The following is a 23,027-nucleotide window of genomic DNA, read 5'->3' as shown; positions in this document are numbered from 1 at the left end:
TTTAAAAATGAGATATAGGGGGCACGTGGGTGGCTCAGTGGGTTAAAGCCTCTGCCTTTGGCTCGGGTCGTGATCCCAGGGTCCTGGGGTCGAGCCCCACATCGGGCTCTCTGCTCAGCTGGGAACCTGCTTCCTCCTCTCTCTCTCTCTCTGCCTGCTTGTGATCTCTGTCTGTCAAATAAATAAAATCTAAAAAAAAAAAAAAAATTAAAAAAAAAAAAAGCCTCTGTCTTTGGCTCAGGTCATGATCCAGTGACCTGGGATTGAGCCCTGCATGGGGCTATTTTCTCAGTGGGGAGCCTGCATCCTCCCCTCTCTCTTCCTGCCTCTCTGCCTACTTGTGTTCTCTGTCTGTCAAATAAATAAATAAAATCTTTAGAAAAAATGAGATATAGTGGATGGATATATTAATGGCTCCACTTAAAGTTTTCTGTATCCATACCCTTTGCAATGTGACTACATCAAGAATTGGGAACCCATGTTTCCATCACTGGAAGCTTGGTTGGCTCTGTGATTGATTTTGACCAAAGTAATAAGGTGGTGTGCCACTTCTGAGGCTAGGTCTGCAGAAGTCTTGCACACTTATGCCCTCTCTCAGAATATGCAGGCCTGGGATTGCCTGCTGGAGTATGACAGACCATGGGGAAAAGAGGCCAGTTGTCCTATCAGAGGCATCCTAGGCTACCCCATAGCCAGCCAATTTTCAAGAATGTGAGACAACTCAGCTAAGACTAGCAAAGTTAGCTTACCTTACATATAGCTAGCTGAACACTTACAATTGAATGCAGCCAAGAACAGAGTTGCCCAACTGACCTACAGAATCATAAGCCATTAAAAATGCTTATTGCTTTAAGCCACTGAGATATGGGGTGATTTGTTACACAGCAATAGCTCACTGATACATGAGGGGTAACATATGTTTTTCACATAAAATCAGGTCACCGTGAAGTTCACATCAAGATGCTTTTTCTGAAGGTGTTTTGAAGCCTTTGAATCCCACATATTCATCTATTTCTGTATTTCCCAGGAGTAGAAGCACTGAAATTCTGTAAGACAGGCTGCTCTTGAGATATTTTCAACTTAGCTGGAATCAGGATTTGCCAGAAATGTCGTGAGACAGCTTGTTTAAGTGAGATTTCCTGCTTAGTTTCTTTTTTTAAAAGAGAGAGAGAAAAAGAAAGAAAAAATAATGATTTTTGGATAGAATTCATCTGTTCTGGACACATTTCGACATGTAGTAGAGGGGAACCAATATATAAGGATCTTTGAGTTCTTTAGAAACTTTGGCAAAGTCCTAAACCACCTGGGAATTCATAAGATTGAATGTTTGAAGTGTGATTTTAAATTAATAACACTGACATCACAAATTGCTTGCACAAATCAGTCCCTCACTACTCAAAAATGTTCTGTTTACAGATTGCTCTGTCTTACTATGGCTGTTTTTTATTTAGGCTGGATATGTTCTTTTACTATCTTGCTTGTAAATTACTGGAAGATTGTCTTCATTTCTTCTTAGGCTTCACACTGAAAGGTTAGTTTTAGATACCTTACTGTTTGGTTAATATTTTACATTTCAATTTTTCAGTTCAAACCAGGGAACCAGAGAAGGGTATGAATAAAACTTAAGCTATAGGTGAACATTTAGAAAAAAGAAAGAGCAAAGGATGAATATGTATGAAACTTATTTAAAATGCCATATTTATGAGGAGAGGAAAAATATTGGAGCCTTGCTTTCCTTTTACATATTTTCAAAACACCACATGGAATTGAGTGGGACCAAGTGAAAAGTATAAAATTTGTTGAGTGTGGCGGGTGTTTTAGTGTGGCAGTGCAGTAAAAAGTTGGCAGTGTGAATCATCTGGGGCTGTGGGTAGGAAGATCCACTGAGGCCTTGGGATTGTGGAAAGACATGGGTTCTCTAGTGCCTGATTTTCAGTGGGATGCTCAGGAGGATGCTTGTCATCTTTCTATGCCAATTTGTTTTACTCTAGAGGCCAAGAGTACAGAGGTCATGAGTTGCTTCTCCGTGGGCCAGAACATAGGCTTGCAGCATCCTTATTTCCTCTGAGCTTGCTCTGTACCTGTACCAAATCCAAGGGATGGTGATAATAAGGTCACCTTGTTGCAGTAGACCACAAAAGGGAAGAAAGGGCCAAAGGTAGCAATTGACTCAAGGGATTTTAGTCAGCTGGCAATTATTTCACCCATTCTGTGATCAGGTTAGACCCTGAGTGGTTGAAACAAGAAAATAAGGGACCAGAGGCTGCACTCTCCCACCCAGTGATTCCACATATTGCAGCCCAGACCATGAAAAATCACACAGGCATAGGAGACATGGACAGAGTTGTTAGTTTTAACAAAGAAGAGTCTGGTTAAATAAGGTATGGTATAGCTGTTCTTTGAAAATTCAGGCAGCAATAAGTATGAATAATGTAGATCCACGTACTAACATAGAAAAGACTCTAATATATATAATTGAGTTTTAAAAAAGCTACAAATTATGATTTACAATGTAATACCACCTGGTATCATTATAAACCACCTAAACAAAACTATATTTCTCTACCTTGTAAGGATAAAATTCAGACAAAAAGATTGAGGTGGCATGTACAAAATACTTACCTCCATGAAGGCATGGTGGCTGGTCAAGAAGTATTTTCCCATCTCATTACTGTAACACATTTATGTACTAACTGAATTAAATAAACAAATTAAAAATAATTGAAGTAACTGAATTATGAGCATAAAAAAAATTCCCCTATCCTCACCATATACATAAAAACAAAGGCAGTCTCCTTCAGGTTATTTCTTTCCTGTTTGTAAAAATAACTCACAGGGGTGTCTGGGTGGCTCAATGGGTTAAAGACTCTGCCTTCAGCTTGGGTCATGATCCCAGGGTCCTGGGATCAAGCCCTGCATCGGGCTCTCTGCTCATTGCGGAGCCTGCTTCCGTTCCTCTCTCTCTCTGCCTGCCTCTCTGCCTACTTGTGATCTCTGTCAAATAAATAAATAAAATCTTAAAAAAAAAAAAAAGACTCACAGATGTACTTCAAGTTTCAATGAGATATGTGCTTTTCTTCATTTCCATAAAAATTTTCCTTTGAGGTGTCCCCCTCCCCTTTCCTGATCTCTTTTCTTCATTTTTCATTCCAGTATTATGCATCTTCTCCAAGGTTTGTCCTTAGCCTCCTCTCCCTTTTTCTGGGAACTTTTACCCAGTTCCATAGAATCAAAGATAACCTCTAACAGAATGACTTTCTTAATCTCTGTTTCCACCTTTGCTTATCCTACTCTGTTAAGCATTCCTACTTTGCATTTTCTACCACCATTTTTTTTCAACATTTTAAGTATATATTATATGATAAAATTTTGTATGTATTTGGCTAAACACATTTTCAAAGTTTTTAATTTTAATTCCAGTTAGTTAACATACAGTGTTATGTTAGTTTCAGGTATATAATATAGTAATTTAGCATTTCCATACATCACCCTGTGCTAAAACCCACAGCTGATATCATCCTCAGTGGGGAAAACTGAAAACTTTTCATCTCTGGGCAGGAACAAGACAGGGATGGCCACTCTCACCACTGTTACTTAGCATAGTACTGGAAGTCCCAGCCATAGCAATCACAGAACAAGAAGAAATAAAATGCATCCAAGTTGGCAAAGAAGAAATAAAACTTTCACTATTTGCAGATGACATTGATAGTCTATACAGAAAATTCAAAAGATTCCCCACAAAACTGCTGGAACTGAAACGTGAGTTCAGTGAAGTCACAGGATACCAAATCAATGTACAGAAATCTACTGCCCTTTTAATCTCAGTTTTTCCTAAACCTAACTTCATCTCTCTTCATATTCCCAGTTGATTTTTCATCCCAGTATCCTAATTTCAACTAAAGATTAAAAGCTTTGTTTACTCTGTAATTCCCCTTTCCCATCTTCCTCACCATTCACAATGTCCCGTCCAGTCTTCCTTCCCAATGTCCTTTGTATCTGTGGTTTCATCTCCAACTGTACACTTCCTTATTAGATTCTCTCAACCAAAAGCACAACCAAACACTAAGTGGAGAAACTTAAGCAACTTCTTTGAACAACTGACGGCCTCCAAATTTTTATTTATCTTCCTGTTCAGTCCGATCTACAATGGTTATTTTGGTTTTAATTGCACAGTTACCACTTCTTCACTCTCAATCATGAATCAATCACTAAGAATCTACCAAGTACAAGTTTCACAATCAGCCATGGGAGATATTATAAACACAGAAGACATGGGCTCTTCTTTTGAGGAACTAATTGATAAAAGAAATCAATACATAAAAGGAGCAGCTTGAAACAAATTTCATAGTGGTATAGGATATGTACAAAACTCAGTGGAAACAAAATCCATGAAGCCCCTCTCCCCTCTCTTCATTACTTCCACAAACATTAATTAAGTATCTACTATGTGCCAGACACTAATCTGGGACTACAGATATGGCATAAATAAGTCAGATTAGTCCTTGCCCTTGTGGGACTCTATTTAAGTGCAGGGAAATAGATAACTAACAGGTAAGAAGATAATTAAGGTGGTTTCCAAGAGTAACAAATGCTATTTAGAAGAGAAAAAAAATAGGGTGAAATAAAATAATACAGGTGAAATTTAGCTAGAAAGGTCAGGAAAGCCCTCTCTGAAGAGCTGATATTTGAGTTGACACCTGACTGTAGAAAGGAGCCATTTATGGGGAAATCTAGATGTAGAAAATCAAAGGCTGGACTTACTCCACAAACAAGGGTGCAAGATGACCATGAGGCTGGTGTGCTTGAGGAACTGCCAGATGAAAGAGGTGCTTAAGAATGATGAGAAATAAACTGGGTTGTACTGAACACCATAGTCCACAAATCCACTGACAGTTGGGAATTTAGGACATAACGTCTTTGGAGGGAGTAAAGTATCCTTAGAGGGAAATTTCATAAGTGACCTCTCTGTGACCTGAGCAAGGCCCTTTTTGACCATACAGAACGTGAAAAGGCCCTTCAGTACCCTGCATATTCTATGATGTAGCATTTAAGTCAGATGGATAAATAGGGAAAAGAAGAAGGAATTTGCCAGGGAAGGGAAAAGCTAAGTGAATCAACATTTTCGTAATCGGTTTCCAGAGGCATTTGTCTATGCGAGAATGAGATGTTTGATATTCTGGTTGAGTAAGTTCTTGATTCCAGGTCATCAATTATGATAATAGAACAAATCAAAAAGTTTCCAGCAAACAGAAATTCTTCATTTCCTGGCTCCTACTCAAGTTTATTGATTGGACTATTGGGTAAGACAATAAATTTCATGTAGAAATGTTAGAAAAGATTTGGCTGGGCCCTTTGCTCTTTGCAATTTCAAAAATGGTTTGAGGTGCCTGTAACAATTTAGATTATTCATCCCTCTCTCCTTTGTCCATAAAGAGAGGCAGCTGCTTTATGGATAAACTATCTTCACTCTTGTCATGGGAGGAATGAGTGGCCTTATACATTACATATCAAATTAAAGATATCTACAACCCTCATTTTCTTCCAAAATACTCCTTCTACTTCTTCTACTTCTACTCCTTTCACTTCTACTAAAATGCCAAAATTGCTAATCATTAAAGTTATAAAATAGGATTTTTTCTTAAATATGTTCCCAGGAGAGGAGGGGGGCATGGTTGTGTGATTTATCTTTCTAAATAGGTTCATATTAATATTCATATCTATACACATGGGGGGACTGTACAAAGTGCTGAAATTACATAATATTTGGAGTCCAAAGACCTAAGCTCAAGGCCCCCCTTTTCCTCTCAATAGCTGTGTGACTTGGTTAATCACTTAATTTCTATAAACCATAATTTCCTCCTCTGCTAAACTCAAACTTTGTCTGATGTTTAAATGAGTATTGTTTTGTATATGTTAAAGCATCAAATAAATGTAAATGATTATAAATAATATTAATAGATTTGTTTTTAAGATTGATTTTATCATTTTGGAAGGCACTGGAATTCTGAGTATTTTAAGCAGCAAAATCCTGTGGTCTTTAGATAAACTTGAAATATAATGAAAAGAATAATGTTTAGTGGTTACTTACTATCTGTTGGTAAAGATGCTGGTACCTTCCAAGTATTCTCATTTCATCCTCACAACAATCCAGTGAGGTAGTTACGCCCAAAATACAATGAGAAATCAACCATATATGTTAATTTCCTTCCTTAAGGACACATATTAATAACTAGTAGAGGTCTTCAGAGCTCAAGAGCTCAGGAATCCAGGGGCCCCGACTTGCCCTCACCACAGCGCACCAATATTGGATTTTAGAAAGAAGCCAGGGTTGTAAAATTTGAGAAAATATAATTCAAGACAAGTATTAAAGGTGACAGGATGTAGAAAAATAGTGCTGACTTAGAGAGAAAATTGGAAAATATGCTCATGTTCTTCCCAGTTTTGCTTGCAGGTATCACTTTGTAAATACATACCTTTTTTTTTCTAGTTATGATATCCTTCTTGTATTGTGTATTTGGTATTAAGATGAAATGATACCTCCAAATCTCCATTCTCTCCAACAAAATTCCCTACTAAACTCCACTACATGACTTGTACCCAGAGGAAGAGCATCTTGATCTTTGTCACCTTTCCTACCCCTAACTCTTACATGATTACATGATTTTATCTCAAGCCACTTGCATTAAACTCCTACACTTTGAACTCCTACTTACAAAATAGTAATTACCCTAAGAGCAAGAACTATTCTTTTTCTAAAATTTTATTTTAGGTACTAGAGCAAGACTCGGATAACAGTAACTAAGTGATAAATATTCATAGATCGATTCCGTTAAAGGGACTGGGACTGAGAGTAAGCATAGATTACACTCTCCTTTTACCAAGTATTTAATTTATTTGGCACATTGGCTGAATTCTTTTCCACCATTCTGTCTGAGGATTTTATGCTTTGCTGAATGGCATGGGGAAGCAAGGGAAGAACAGATTTCTCAGATACCCAAGATATGCATAGTCTGGAGATATGCTGAGTGGTGTATTTGTGCTTGAATGATTGAGTGGAGACCACCTTCGATGTTTCTTGAACAGGAACCCTCTTAAAAGTGCCTCCTCCTTGAACTCTTAGTGTTGATGTTCCTCCTAGAAATCCTTCTTTGATACCTTTAACTGACACAACTTTTCATTAACTGAAATTCATCTCAGCTTTGGCTGTGTCTACTCCCTCTGAAATCTGAAAGTATGTCCCATCTTTCCTACTAATTAGACTACTTTCTTGTGGAGGTTGCTTCTTTAAATACTACCTCAACTGTTTGGACTGTAAATTCTTAGGTGAATAGAAATCATGTCTTCTTTGGGTCACCTCTCCAGAATGGATTCCAAGTCCTGCATAATAGGGCTGAAGTCCAGTTTCCTCTAGGAAGCCTGTTCTTAATACCCCTGCCCAAAGACATATACCTTCCTTATTTAAATCCCTCTTATATTTTTCACTAGTACTATTTGCTTCATGGTCTTAATTATTTAATGTGATTGTATTTTATATTTCAAATAATGGTTTCAAATCCTTTAAGATAAAGGCCATAAATTTACTTTCTATGCATTTGTTGCAGTGCCTAGCCATGGTTTGGGGGGAAAGTGTTAATTTCTCAGTAAATTATGATGAATGAATTGCATGAATACATGTGTGAATGAATGAATTTCTCTTATTGTGACTGCATAGTAGCAGGGCATTTATAATTTCTCTCCTGGCATTTTAGTTGGCTTAGGGAATTTTATTGGATAATTACTGTACAAATGATTTCCATATCTCTCAGCCACCATTTTAAAAAAGTTAGAGAGCAGAATGACTGTCTGTTTGTAAAAACATCTTTCCTTTTCACAGGAAAATCCAGCCTCTTACCTTCTTCCACCTGGGCTTGAGAGTCTGCCCTCTCTCACTAGTAAAAATGATTGAAAAGCATCTTGAAAATACAAAGTGCCATATAAATGCTAACTGAGGCAATAATAAAACAGTAATAATAACTGTTTGCTGATAAACGTCACTTTCAAACCCAGGGGAGACATTTCGTTGGGGGAAGCAGAATGGGTCCTGTGCTTGTCCCTGGGCCATGCCTTGCTCTGAATCACACAGTTCTCTCTCCGTTTGGACACTGTCATTTGCAATGGTCATGAAACAGTACCGGTATGTAAAATTATTGTCATCACCCACGTTATAGAATGCAATGTGTAGCCAAGTAATCCATTCTCTGACAATCGCCAGGGTTACCTCACTCAAGCAGATCATTCAGAAAATAAATGGGCTTGGGAGGGAGTGTGCAAGGACTGCTCAGCTCTTTTTGGCCACAGATCAGCCCCGGAGGTAGCTGCGGCATCCATTCCAGTTTTGCTCAGCCCTGAGCTGAGTTGTGTCAAAGAACTGACTCGGTGTAGATCCAGAGGAGTTATCAGCCAATATGGTGGGATTTGAGAGGATTTGGGGAAGTCTCTTGTCATGGACTTTCTCTGTGTGTCTGTACCTCTTTCTCTGATGAGAAATACGAAAGCAGGGACACAGAGGATGGGAGTCAGGGCAGAGTTTAAAGGGGAATAGGCATAAGAAAGGAAGCCAGAGCATCAAATGCAGACCTAGGACTGCATACCTCTGGGAGATGAAGAGGGTTTTCTAAGCAGTCCCCTCCAGGGCCCTGCAAGTGAGAGAGAGGTGCAGGGCTTTCTACACACTGAGCTTTAGCCATAGATGGACAGGAAGGATAGGTGAGGAAGGGCAGTCCAGGTATGACTAAGACAATGTCCATGTTGATTGTAAGGATGATGAAGTTCCCAGTAAATGTTTACAGTCAGACAAATCATTGTCATTCCCCTGTGTGTGCCCCCTCTTGCTCTGGTAAGGCCCCATGGTACTCCTGGGTTCTCCTCTCTTCTCTCTGCAGAGTCCAGTTGAATCTGTCCTTTCCTCTCTGTCTCCACAGCTACCACTACAGTTCATCTGGGTGCCCCACAGGCCGTTCACTCTATTTATCTGAAAAGACTTAATAGCTTCAAGTTTTTCAGAACTGGTTCCATTGCCTTCCTATAGTGACTTATATTACCAGTCCCTGCCACTTTATCAGAATCTAATTGTCATTCTTACTTCCTTCCCCCTTCCCTGCTTCCTATATCCTGTCAGTGATCAAGACCTCTGTTCATCCCCTCCTCTCCATTCTCAGTATTACTCCCAGAGATGAACACATTTAGGTAAAAGAACACGAAATATTCTGAGCTGAATTTACCTCCAGGGTTACAGGATGGGGAGAGGGACTGCTGTGAAGCTAGAATCTTCTTCTTGCACAGAGGAGAGGTTTCAGAAAGAAGCTGAGCGTAAGCAAAGTATCTTTTAGAGAAAAAGGACAGAAAACAGGCTTTCATTTATTATCATATATCCTTTTCAGGTACAAGACCAAAGACTTAAGGATTTTTTTAATATATGATAACATTTAAGGTTTTCAGTTATTGATGGTTTTGATATCTCCCTATCTACTCCCCTGAAGTATTAGCAATCTGGTCTTCATAAGGAAAGGATATAACTTCAGGGGTAGAAAGGATGTGAGCTACTGGTTGTAATGTGGAAAATACATGCCAGTCTTTGGGGCAGGAACCCTAAGGATAGAGTGATTTGTGGCCACTACCAAGCATAGAGAAGACTAGAAGCAGCCTATATTTCTGCCTTTCCCACTCTCCTGTCCCTAGCAAGAAACACATAGAGGAGGGGCAATACCCATGGGATTCCTATATACCAGGTACTTCATATATGCTATCTCTAGTGTGCATAAACTCTTCATTTCGAGACACTTACGTTCTTACTACAGACAAGGAAACTGAAGATCAGTGGTAGAGTGGACTATGAGTTTTTCCATGGCCAATGCTCCTCCTCCCATCTACTATGCCTTCTCTATTCTTCATCTGATGAGGCTATCAATCACCTAGCTCTGCTGCTTCTACACCAAGTCTAGACATATGATCCAGACTGATCAATCAAAATGCTGGATTCCTCTGCTGAGGGGTCTGGAATGGTTCTGTGATCCAGAAGACCAAAGTTCTTTCTCAGGGATTGATGCAGATACTTTGAAAGAGAAGATTTCTCTCCTTCTAATAAATGAGTTGGTAGGGCCACGTAAGCCTGGAATCTTTGCTGCCGTGGGAAAATGAATCTGTTAAGGTTAAAGCCAGGAAAAGAGGAGAGCCAAGAGATATGACGGAGTCTATGACAGAGATGAAGGAAGTTATGGAGTTCCTAACAGGCTTCCTTCAGGTTTTTACCTAAACATCACCTTCTCAGATCACCTGGTGAAAAAAATAGCCCTCCTCTCATGTCCAAGCTTATGAATTCTTCTCCATAGCATTTACCACCATCTGTCACGTTATGTGGTTTGTTCACTGCTGTGTCCTCAGCACCTCAGACAGCACTTGACCCAAAGTAGGCCCTTAGCTAAAATTTTTGACATGAATAAATAAATGAGTCATTTGAACTAATGGATCTAGCTCTGACTAAACCGTTCCCCAACCCTTGTACTTCCCAGTCAGACAAGCCAATATTGTCCCTTTTTGACATAAGCAAGCTTGACTTGAATTTTCATCACTTGGTAATAAGAGACCTCACTAATAAGAAGGTGCAGTACTGCATCACAGTCCCACAGTCGGTACATGGTAGAATCGGAGGTGAACTTAGTTCTCAAGACCCTGAACCACTGCTTTTCTAGATGCCACTGTCCCCTGAGACATGATCCATTTGCTCTCTGACATTTCAGCCTGAGGGACTTTGAGAGATAATTTTCTCCCAGCAGCTGACACGTTGGGCAGCTGGGGAGGGAAAGGCTCAAAAGGTGGAAGTAGGAGCCCAAAAATAACTGTACTTTGGAAAGGGTCAGGATGTGATGATTTCTTATGATTTCTCTTTGTTCAAATTGGTCTAATTAATTCACTCTTTCACCAGGACCAATTATCTTGATAAAGGCATTTTATGATATATTTAGATTTCTCTAAGCTTTAGCGGAGGCTATGTCTGGGGAAAACAAAAACAAAAACAAAAAAAATCCAAAAAAATCCACAGATCCCTGGGCCAGGCAGGTCTATGATGATCAAGTGAAAACTTTATAGAACTTTCGTGGGGGTGGGGTAGGGGATGCGGGCCTCGTCTACTCTTGCTGAGACTGGAGTTATATGGTAATAGATAGATTATTCCATATACATTTGAAATAAAATATATGACTAAACTAAATTTTAGTTATGGATATTGATTTTATTGACCAAAACCTCCTCCTTACAAACTCCTTGGTTTGTCTAACAGAAATGTTACCATTTGACCAGGGTAAACAGGAATGAGGCCTAGAGGTCCATGCACTGAATGAGCAAAGAAGGCTGCAGACTTTTCTCCTGAGAAGGGTGTGCTGAATTAAGACATCATTAGAGTTTGTCTTTTGTGTCCCCAGGATTACTCCCCATTCAGTTTCTCTTCCCTCAGGCTCCTTGTTCCTCTCTCAGCGCCTACTCTCAGATCTTTCATTTATAACAAGCTATAAATGACCAAAATCAGTCTAAACTACAGCTCTTCCAAGGGAGATTTACACTTTGATCACAAAGAAGAACTCCATTTAAGCTAAAACTATGCAGTTCAGTGGGAGAATCTCCGGCACTGTGACCAGCTGGGAAGTACTGGGAGTCCCCGGAGTGTTCATATTATCCTTGAAGCCTTCTTATGCAGGCAGATGTCAATCAGCTCATTGTACCAGACATGGAAGTTTGGGGATTTCTCAGTTCAAGTGGGACTAGAGAGAATACTTCAGCCGCTTTGATAGACATTAGAATTTAGGCTTCAGGATGCTTTTAGTGAAACATGGAGTTGTGCAAGGGCATTGTTAATGGGTGTGTCCTGAGTGGGGCAGGTGAGTCCAGCAAGCTGAGAAGGCAGGGCTTTCAGGAAGAGGCAAGGTGTGCTGGGATGCTGGATGTCAAGGGTAGGAGATCTGGACTTGGTCCGCCTTTTGGAGAGCTTCCTCCAGCATATAGATGATTCAGGATACAATAGATCTCGTTTTGGTTCTCCATCTCTAGTGGCTTTTCCCTTGATCCATTTTAATGGGCTCCCTTCAGAACCATACTCTCAATCATATCACATGCCCAGACATATTCTCTAGCCAAAGTATCCCTCTACTATAGGCACTCCCTCTGCTCCTGCTGCTTTGACTGGCTATACTATTTCCCCCTGAGCTAGAAAACCCCTTTGATCTCCACATCTGTCTACATTCAGCCCTGCCTTTTGACCTCTTCAATTTTAATCCTTTCACTTGGGGGGGGGTCATTTTATGATTTATTTAGATTTCTCTAAGCTTTAGTTGAGGCGCCATCTAGGCAAAACATAAACAAAAACTAAAAAGTACTAATAGGTAGAACCTTATGTAGATATTTTGTGAGGATTGTGTGACTTAATGTAAGTAGATGAGATGAGACTTCTGCAGAGCTTTGACTTCATTTGGGGTGAGAAGTCAACAAGTTGCGGCTCCCAGTGGTAGGGATGGTGACTGTGATAGCAGTAGCAGGTGTCACACAGGGAAATTCTGCCCATCTTTCCACACTCGCTGTACACAGCCTTCCTAACTTACCTGTCATTGCCTGGTAGCTGAGATCCTATAGCATGCATGGTGTCAGGTTTTCTTAGAAACAGGTTAACGTGCTAGGTTTAAAATTTCTTCCTGTTTTTTCACTTCTCATTCTTGGGAAATGTCTTGTCCCTTGAGGAAAGCAAGTCATGACTCTCCATTTCTCTTCCACCTTCTGTAAGTGAAGAGTTGAGTAGATAACGTAGGTCAGGCTTTTCTCTATAACACTACAAATTTGTTTTTCTTTCTCTGATTTTGCAAGGATACCTGAACCTACCTTTTCCAGTCTTTGGGACTGGGAAGGGGCACAAGAGGAGTTCCCACTGAATTCTATGACTAAAGCAGAATGCTTTCATCTATCTTTTATCAGACTTCTGTAAAGGTCTCTGTGAAGATACTTCCTCTGCTCTTAATAAATGGATAATTTTACGCATATTATGAAATTGTTCCTTGTGTGTCTAGCTTCCCTGACAGCTCAATGGGAGGATGAACTTCATCCAAGGCATAATTCTGGTTGGCTGTTTTTCTGTTATACCACCCATACCAGATACTTAACTTCCCTTATTCCTACTACATCCACTATATCCCTCTATCATTACTACTCCAGCCAAACCAGACCTTATTCTGCTCAAGGATATAAAGACCTTTATTCGCATTTCAAATTGATCATTGTGGTGATAGTATGAAGTTAAGTAGGGAAGCAATAATCCAAATCATAAATGATGAAAATGTCGATATCAAAAGGAGAAAACAGCATTAAGAGGTAGCATGGGATGGAATGGAGAAGACATGAGGAAGGGCTGCATGACAAGGTTCTACGCACTGGGAACAGATGGTGGTAGTATTTGACAAGCAGGAAATCCAGGAAGAATCACATTTTGGAAAGAAGTTAATAAGCCATTTAAGACCACTAGATATATAATGATTCTGTTTTGTATATCAAGTCTGGGTCAAAATATTAAAATAAGTTCCTCTCTGCAACATCATAATGCCCTAGGCACTACATTATATCATCTTATCCATGTTAAATGTGCCTATTTTGCAAGTGTACATTCTTTTGTTTGTTTGCATTAAAAAAATCCCATACACCTAATCTAAATTATATACCTAAAATTATAATATATCATTCCTAGTGATTATTATTTTGATAAACTAAGTCATATTCACATGTTAGTAACCAATAGTAATGAGTATTAGTTTTCCTCTCCCAGCAGTGTTTTAGACATGTGGGTTCAATTCAGAAAATTGAATTCCAGTGATAGAATTTTCTGAGTATCTATCAAAGCAGTGGTGAACTTTTAAAATGTTGATCCCTAAATGTGTGTGTGTGTGTGCATATAGATATACAGTCTTTTTGTAATATCCCACGATTGCACCATGAAGGTGTCACCTACATTTTTAATTATAGGGCAAGCAATGTTGTGCTTTCTCATATGCCTCTTTGCCTTTGTGCTTGCTAAGCTGGGAAGCAGATCTGCTTCCTTCTTCCTCTTTCCTTTATTTATTTATTTATTTAAGATAGGTTCTGAGTAATGGTCACACTGATAATACTTCTAATTAAACATTCAGCATTCTTTACTTTCTTGGGAAATACCAGCCTTCGGAAGTAGTTTAAATGTAATATATAATTTGATTAAATAAGTCTGATATATTTGTATTTTCTTTTAATTTATTAAGCGGCTATTGATTTCTTGGTTGGTCAATATCAGCATTTCTTAAGTTGAAGTTACTGTTCATCAGTCAACTATAACTTTCCAAATTAAGACATTAAAAAAATATTAACTATAGATATGTCCACACATTGAGTTTCATTTTATTAGCCATGTATTGAAGCAGAATTCATGTTTAGTCTCACAAACCAGAAACATTTATTCAACATGTTCTCTAAACTCATAGTTTACCTTACTCAATATTAACTATTTCTGCTTGTAAAGAATAGCATGGCCCTAGTACACTTTGCTGAAGTTGTGTGTTGGAGACCTGTGCTTGGTTGTAGTCTTCTATGGATGTGTGACAGGCATCCTCCTATTCCCTGTTGTTTGACAGATTTGTACGGACTTCTCTAGCCAAAAATATCTTCTTCTTGGCTGTCATGTTGTCTGAAATTATCAGAGTTCATAGATGTGGGGAGTCCCTCATCAAGGATGATCCTTTTGGAGCTTCCGTTCAGTGCTAGAATTCTTTCTACAGCATTCCCCCACCCCCCAATAGATCTTTTCAAGAAAGTTCTTATGTGCATTGGACCTGGAGTTTGTTACCTATAACTTTGATACTTGTACCTTCTAGAACATACTCTTTTCTGACATTTTAAACAATTACCTTACTGCTACATAATTCCATCACTGAAGTTCCATTTCTTGGAATTTCTTTTCCTTAGATTCTCTTGTAAAAAAGCAAACAGATATGTGAGACTCACTGCTTCATCTTTCCATGAAAAGTATAATGTCACAAGAAATTAAGAATAGTTTTCTGAAGAGAGATGTCTGTCCTAATTCTGAACAACAGTAGCGCAGGAAGATAAGACAATGTTCTTCCAACCTGGTTATAAGAATTCATCACCCACCACTGTTTCCACATCCCAATAACAAAAGAGCAACAGCTGGGGAGTAGAGGTGTTATAACTACCTAAATTGTGATAGGACATGAAATACTGGCATCCATGAAACAAGCTACAGAAAGGATAAAAAAAGTTACAGCTTTAATTATTTTTAATAGTGAAATATTATAAATGTTCTATCTATATGAAAACTAAAAACAAAGATGAGTGTTCTACCTCAAACCATACTCCCCAATCAGTTTTTCTGCTTATTTTGGTTATGGTGGAGTGTTGTACCATGGGATGACATTGTTATGTGACCTGTCTCTACTCTTTGCTACTACTACATTGCTATACTGTAAAGGGGGTCTATGAATAACAATGAGAACAACAAGACAAGTGCAAACAGTTCAGGGTAGGATGGGTTCTGTGAGGGGAACTGACATTTCACTCTTGGTGGATGAAAATCAAAGAGAGCAATATTTCAACATCATCACCATCATCACAACAAAGTTTTCTTCCTTACCTCTGCCCAGCCCTCTTTCACAATATCCCTTCACATTGCCTTCTGCTCCAGAGAAACTTTCCGTCAATCTCTAATGTCATTAGATTTTATCCTTCCCTATTTCTGCCAGAATTTTATTCCTCTTTTATATCCAGATCAGAACTCATCCCCTCTTTGAACTTATCCCTAATATAGTCTCAATGCATGGGATTCCCTTTCTCCCCTCAATTTTGTTCATGTCATGTTTATGCCATGCCTAACATACTTCCAAGTATATTATATTCCATTTATTGTATTAATAACTTATTTCCTCCTTTGGAGAGTGAGCATGTCTGGAGACACTGCTGCTGAACAGAGCAATAGCTTCATAGGCACCATAGTCTCTTCTGCGGGGTGTCATAGATTGAATTTAAGTGGGACTCAAGGATGTTTAGGCGTCTGCTTAAGTCTGGGAAAATCGTGGCAGAGAAATCACCATCACCATGGAGTTAAAAGGAGTTAGGCACAGAAAAATAAACTCTGAAAAATACTTCTTCTATGTGGATGTTGATGGGGGCAGGGGCAGGAGTAGAACAGCAGGTATAGAATTAATTGCAGTATGGTATTTGTTCATGCTTAATGATCAGCACATATGGAAATGGTGGAGGAGCTATTTCAGGGGAAGGTGCCCTATTGGGGTCTAGAGCTTCTGTAAGAGTACACTGTAAAAAGAGCTAGCAGGAACTGAGAAGTTAGGCAATGTAACCAAGAGCACACAGTTCATAAGGACATGTGATTATATCTTCATCTGAGGCCTAAGTCTCCTTCCATCCTCACCAATCTGTGCTACTTTGGAGGCATTCAATTGAAGTTTGTTGAATGAATAAAAAATTGAAGATCAAGCTAAGGGTTTGAGGTAGGGCATTAACTATGGATTATATGCATCTCTTTAGGATAGGAAACAACTTTGCAGTAATAACATTCATTTGATTTTCATGAGATTTTTGGTTTTATAAAGTCTGCAAACCTTATTGATGATGGACATATTTCATGAATAAAACAGCTTTTTAAATACAAATTTAATATTTTAAAATGGGAGTACAATCACTCTTATTTATTAACAAGATTAGACCAAGCACCCTGCTATTCCTCTCTCTTTGCAACAGGGAGGAAACTCATTCAAGGCCACATGATTCAGAATACATCACAGGGACAATATTCTTATTACTCAATATTTAAAAGCAATAATTTTAGGAGAACGAACCTCATTGATTTTCTAATACAGTAATATTAAACAAAAAACACCCTAAATGCAGCTGATATAACCCCTTTATGTGCAATTAGCAAATATTAAATAGAAACTTTAATATTAGCATTATTCTTTATGCCCCAGTGAGTGGGATATTATTTAAATTGATATGACATTAGAGGATATAAATAATTCCTAAGTGTAGATTTAAACTGGAATTTCAGTCAGAGTTTGAAATCAGTAAGTATTATCAATTCCCTATTTCCCAGTGTATCATTTATTACCAGCCTGAAGATTTTTTTCAAAGAGATTAAATTAGCATTAGAGCAATGATAAACATTATAAATAAATACAAAAATTGTTATTCTGAAAATCCAGTTGAAAAGAAAAATGAATTGGTGTGGTATCAAATTCCATCTTCCCTAGAAGAGCCCAGGCACAGTTCTAAGCATAAGTAATTCTCTATAACTTCTTCTGCAATCAAAACTGAAATATATTAAAACCTGAAAGTATAATTTCATTATCTACTCTTCTAGATACACAAACTAAGTTTCAGAAATAGCTGTGGCATGAGGGGAATTCTGATTCGCTTCACACCACTAGTTGGTCAAGTCAAGCAGGAGACAGCTCTAACTGAAATCTCAGACTTGTTTTCCCAGCCTGAGGGCTTCCTTTGGCTTGTCTGAGGGGGAAGAGCTAAAGGCGGCAATGATGAACCTCCTCCACCTTCCCAGGTGTGTGTGAACTTCCCAGCATACAGCCTAAGTTGTTAGGATGTATTGGCAACATTGGGCTTTTTTCTAGTCTTAGTCTTAGAGTGGTTTCTGCAAAGGCAAGGAGCCTATGTATCTCCATACCCTTTTTATACTGAAGATATGGTGCAAAACAGTGACAAGGCGAGACTCCACTGAGTAATATACATGTGGAAAATTAACACTTCTTGGGCTGTGCTGGAGGCCAAGATGATTTTGTTCCTATACATGCTGAAGAGCCACCCATACGGCATTATTTGAGGGTTTTCCAGAAAAAAACAATCTAAAATATCTATGAGGTGCCATCATGTCAAATGTGTACACTGCTAGTATATCATCCTGTTCCATGTAGTTCAAGACCTGGGTCCTAGGGCTGAGTCTTGTCACCTAACTTGGCATTCAGAAGTCAATCACTGAGTTCCACACTACTGTGTCTTCCTCAGTAATCAAATCATGTTCCTCAGCTTTTATCCTATCCTGTCTTGGCTTGTTTCCTCTCTCCAACCAGTTGATTAATGCTGAGGCATCCATAATGCCACCAAATGAAATGCAATTGAGAAATTATAAACACCAGTCCAACATGTTACATCATTGTGCTTCCTTCTTATTAAAATATAGATACTCCTGAGAAGATAAACATGCAATCACTTATATTTTCAGTATAGAGAAAATAATTTCATGATGTATGAGGCTGTGGACAAGTAACCAATGGACAACTGGTCTGAAAAAGATGGCGGGAAGCTCTACTGTTTTCAGTAATTTTATTGTTTTCACTGTGCTGCCTGATAACTCTGGAACTGTATTTCTTTTTTCTTCATTATTTTTTAAAATTTCCACCAGCACATATGGTAGAATCCTACTAGAGGCTCCAGGCCTCCCATTTAACCTCAGAAATGAAGAGAAAGCAATTCAGTAGGTGGTTAAGAATATGTCATAGGCACAAACTCAGCTTAAGGCATTATGAATTTTCTGTGGAGAAAATGCATTTATTCATTCTGCTCTAAGTCAAGATGGCTGAAACCCATTATCTCAAACTTTGAAAAAAAATCCCCTTTGGGATGTGAATAGCCTATGAAATATTTCACTCAAAAATGAGATTTTTAGAGAGAGTGAGGGTCCAGTTGAAACTGATGGTGTAGAGTTTAGGCTTGCAATCATCAAAGCTTTCTCTGAGCTTTCTAGATGGAAAGGGGCATAGAGAGTTAATGGGTGATATTATCCTAATTATTATTGTATAGCATAAGAGGGCCAATCTATTTCTGTAGAATAATAGAGCTAGGATGAGATTCGACAGCATCTGTCACAATAAATGCAAATATATAGAGAATTGACAATGAGCCATGATCTCATAAGTGATTCTATTTTCCATCTGAATAATGACAATGCTGCATTTCAAGCTCACATGACAGATACCTTCAGAGGCTCTCTGGGGTCAGCATTGGAGGTCTTTTCTAAATGCATTTGCAAGGGTGAATGTATTCTGACTTGGGAGTTTTTCTAAAGCTCTTTATGTCCCTAGAGAATTTCCCAGGCACACATTTTTAGCTTAGGTCTCAAAAATTTCCTTTTCAGGGGCATTTATTAATTAGTTTTCATATGCTCATTTCTATGCTAACAGCTTAAGGAAATGCAGAAGAAGATATGGTTTCTGCCCTAAAGGAGCTTACAATCCTATTGGAGGAGACATGAGTAAATCTGATCATACAATCCCAATGCAAGACAGGTATTAAGTGCTCACCTGTGCCCTCTGCAGCAAGTGCTATCTACAGAAGATCATGGACTGAGGGGCGTGGTAAAACACTCACAGAAGAGGGGGACTTGAACCGTGTCATATGGGATAGAAATGGCTCCAATAGAGAGGTGAGAATAAAGCAGTGAGAGGGTTTGAATCAGAAAGGACGAATACCCAACTTTTGTAGCAACATGGACGGGACTAGAAGAGATTATGCTGAGTGAAATAAGTCAAGCAGAGAGAGTCAATTATCATATGGTTTCACTTATTTGTGGAGCATAACAAATATCATGGAGGACAAGGGGTGTTAGAGAGGAGAAGGGAGTTGGGGTAAATTGGAAGGGGAGGTGAATCATGAGAGAATATGGACTCTGTAAAACAATCTGAGGGGTTTGAGGTGGCAGGGGGTGGGAGGTTGGGGTACCAGGTGGTGGGTATTATAGAGGGCACGGATTGCATGGAGCACTGGGTGTGTTGAAAAAATAATGAATACTGTTTTTCTGAAAAAAAAAAAAAAAAAAAAAAAAAAAAAAGAACCCACCCAGAAAATGCTGAGCAGTGCCAAGGCATGTGTGGATGGAGCCCATCATGGGTCACTGATGAGCTAGCTAGAACACTTGAACCAGCCTATGTTGAATGTCCATCAGTTATGCAAGACCCTCATCCCTGTCCTCTTAGCTCCTCTGAATTTTACAGAATGTGATCAGGGCCTTTGTTATAAATCATCGGATTAAGCAGCAGCAGACTCTTCCCATAACATTGCAGGTTAACAGAAAGGGGAGGCAGAATAATGAATAGAAATAGTCACATGCCTTGTATTCTCTACTCCTGTTTCTAGAGGGGAGAGCATTTTGGGACAAAGGGACACTTGTATCCAATAACATAATGACATTATATGTTGGATTGACCACAGGTGTATATTTCTTTCCCAGGCCAGTGAAATGTTAATTAAATATTATTTAAACCCTTCCCTTCTTTGATGTCTTTAGGTCACAGGTATTTGTCCAGCTTACTTCTTTTCTACTGTATACTCTACTCTGTCTCTTCTGCTTAGGAACATTCAAGCAGATTTCTACAGCACCTCCCACCCTCTAAAACAACCATTCCATTCTATACCTAAATAAACATGTCTTTTTGTTTGGTTGGTTTTACAGTTATTTATAATAACAACAGTAATAGAGATAGCTCTAGTTTTGCAGATCTGCAACTTGCTAAGCACAAAGAAAAGCATATCAGCATTAGCTCATTTAATCCTGTACAAAACCTATGGGGGGATCTTGTTAGACCTGGGCACAAAAGGTGAGTGCCTCGCTAAGGTGCAATAGCCAGAAAGTGGTAGATTGTGGACCCATGAAATTTAAATGGTTGCTCTTTCAATCACACTGCACGTTCACAGGGGAAACAAATATGGCAACGCTGACTAAGTTAAAATAGTTCAAGGGACTACCCCAAATACTCAAAGCAGTTAGCCATTCCTTGTAATCAGTAAGTGGGGTAAAGTATATTTACTCAGTTTTGATAAGCTTAGAAGAACCGCACACAGTGCAGAATGGGTTGCCTCTGTGTGAAGTAGGGCAAGTGCAACTCTGATTTACTACCCAGTCAACTCTTATTCATTAGTGCTCCTTTGCCTTTCAATTCAGTTCAAGAAAGCCAGCCTCAGCTGAGATAACTGGCTGATGTGGCCATTTCTGGGGGTCTGCAGTGGGGGTGTGAACTAAAATGTAAACCAATTACTCCAGTCAAAATTGTTGGGGGCCAAGGGACATGGAAGAGAGGTCCAGCTTGTGAAAGGCATGGTGAACTCGGGGCACGTCCTGAGGAGATGACAATAGAACCAAGAACTATCTACCTAGGAGACTAGATCAAGCCTTGGGGTATTTATACATGGATCAGCTGCTGGTTCTCAAGTTTTCAGCCTTTTTATTTTCTCCCAGAACCTCTCTCTTTTTTCTTAGGGTGAACCCTGCAGTATTCTCTCTGCCTCTAGATTAGTCTCTTGAGTCCTACCCTTGGCCAATGCCCTGGTAAAGAAAGGCAATTTCACACCTGGCTCATAGAAGTCATCTCTTGAACTCTGGACTATCCGGGGGAGACCTCACACTGCAGCTTTTATTTCCCTAGGAATTACTGTTCATTCTGGCCCCAAATTCATTTCTCTCTTTCCTGACCCATTTCTTTTAGCCTGAAGCATATTCACTAGCTTGTTTTTTTTTTTTTTTAAAGACATATGGGAATCTTAAATCAGTGTTCCAAAATTATATACTTACTTCAGATCTTCCATGGTTTGTTAATAGATGTTACATAAGAAGGTTCTGTGAGTAAACATCTTTGGTAAATGCTAGATTAACCAAAGTTAAAACATGAACAGAGGAGTCAACAACAACTTCAATGTGGTCCTTACATCTAAAGGGGGAGGTGGAAGAATACTTTGAAAATTCAGTTGCATCTGGTACAGCAACAAGAAAAAAATGTTAATCTGTATTTAATCTGAGTGGTGGGTATATGGGTGTTTGTTATTATATGCATTTGAAACATTTCATAATTAAAAATAACTAAACCTGTACGAATTTTGTTTTTCTTTCCTGCAAGCCTTTCAATTATTATGTTATTTTGCATTTTGAATCTTTAGGAGGCTATGGCTAAGCACCTCGTGTTTAGCAATTATTTGACCAAGAAAAATTTTAGGAAGAAGCACCCCTCAGGTCTCTTGTCTCTGTAACACCCTTTGAAAAGTGTCATTTTAGAAGACACAAGTCCTTCTCAACTATTATCCTGCTACCTATTCTTAGTATCATTGTTGGCCCTAAGACCCCAAAGCTGAGAACCGTCATCTCAGAAGTCTCTGTACTACCTATTAGTTAGGTTCCTATAAGGGTTAGGACATGATATTCACTATTTCCTGTTTCAAATGGCTGTCTTTCTCTCTCCACTCAGAAGATGATTACTTTCTGAGAATCCCTAGTTTTGGTTTATTTTCAGAGCTCAGATGATTTGCATGTCCAAAATTCAATGAATAATTTATCCCTCCCCAACTTCTTCCTTCTCTCCAGATACTCTGAATCCTTCCTTAGGTTGAAGACCTTCACAGCCATCCCCCTTCCTTCAAAGGAAGAGGTTTTATAATTATAAAATATTTTAAGTATGTAGAATCTATAATAAACTTAATTTTTTAAAAATGGAAGTAGAGAATTATACTCTTACAGAGAAAATTCCCTTTTTGTTTCTTGCTTTATACTGAAATTATATTAGTCATCAGTAAATGAATTTGAAAGACATGGCTTGGCTTTCTCAAGGAAAAAAAATGTGCTGATTAGGTAATGGAGATCAGTAAAGTGTTCTGATATATAAGTGCAGGAAATAAATTAAGTGACTACCACACAAGGTTAAGGTAACAAGCCAGTAAAGTGGAGAGAGGTACAAGATACTGGGAATACAATGAATTTAGGAAGCAGGGGCTTGGAATGTAGACTAGACGCTGCCACTAACTTGCTGGGTGCTTTTGATAATTCACTTTATTTCTTTACGCTTGAATTTAATGTTTTAAAAAGAACTACCGTAAAATCTACCCTGTACGCTTTATGCTATTGATCGAATGAGAGAAGATATTAAAAGACATTAAGGGTCTGAAATGTTGTTGAACAAAAATGG

Source organism: Mustela nivalis (genome assembly GCF_964662115.1).
Source record: "Mustela nivalis genome assembly, chromosome: 14".
In the NCBI taxonomy this organism is placed as follows: domain Eukaryota; kingdom Metazoa; phylum Chordata; class Mammalia; order Carnivora; family Mustelidae; genus Mustela; species Mustela nivalis.
This window is presented reverse-complemented; position numbering follows the sequence as displayed.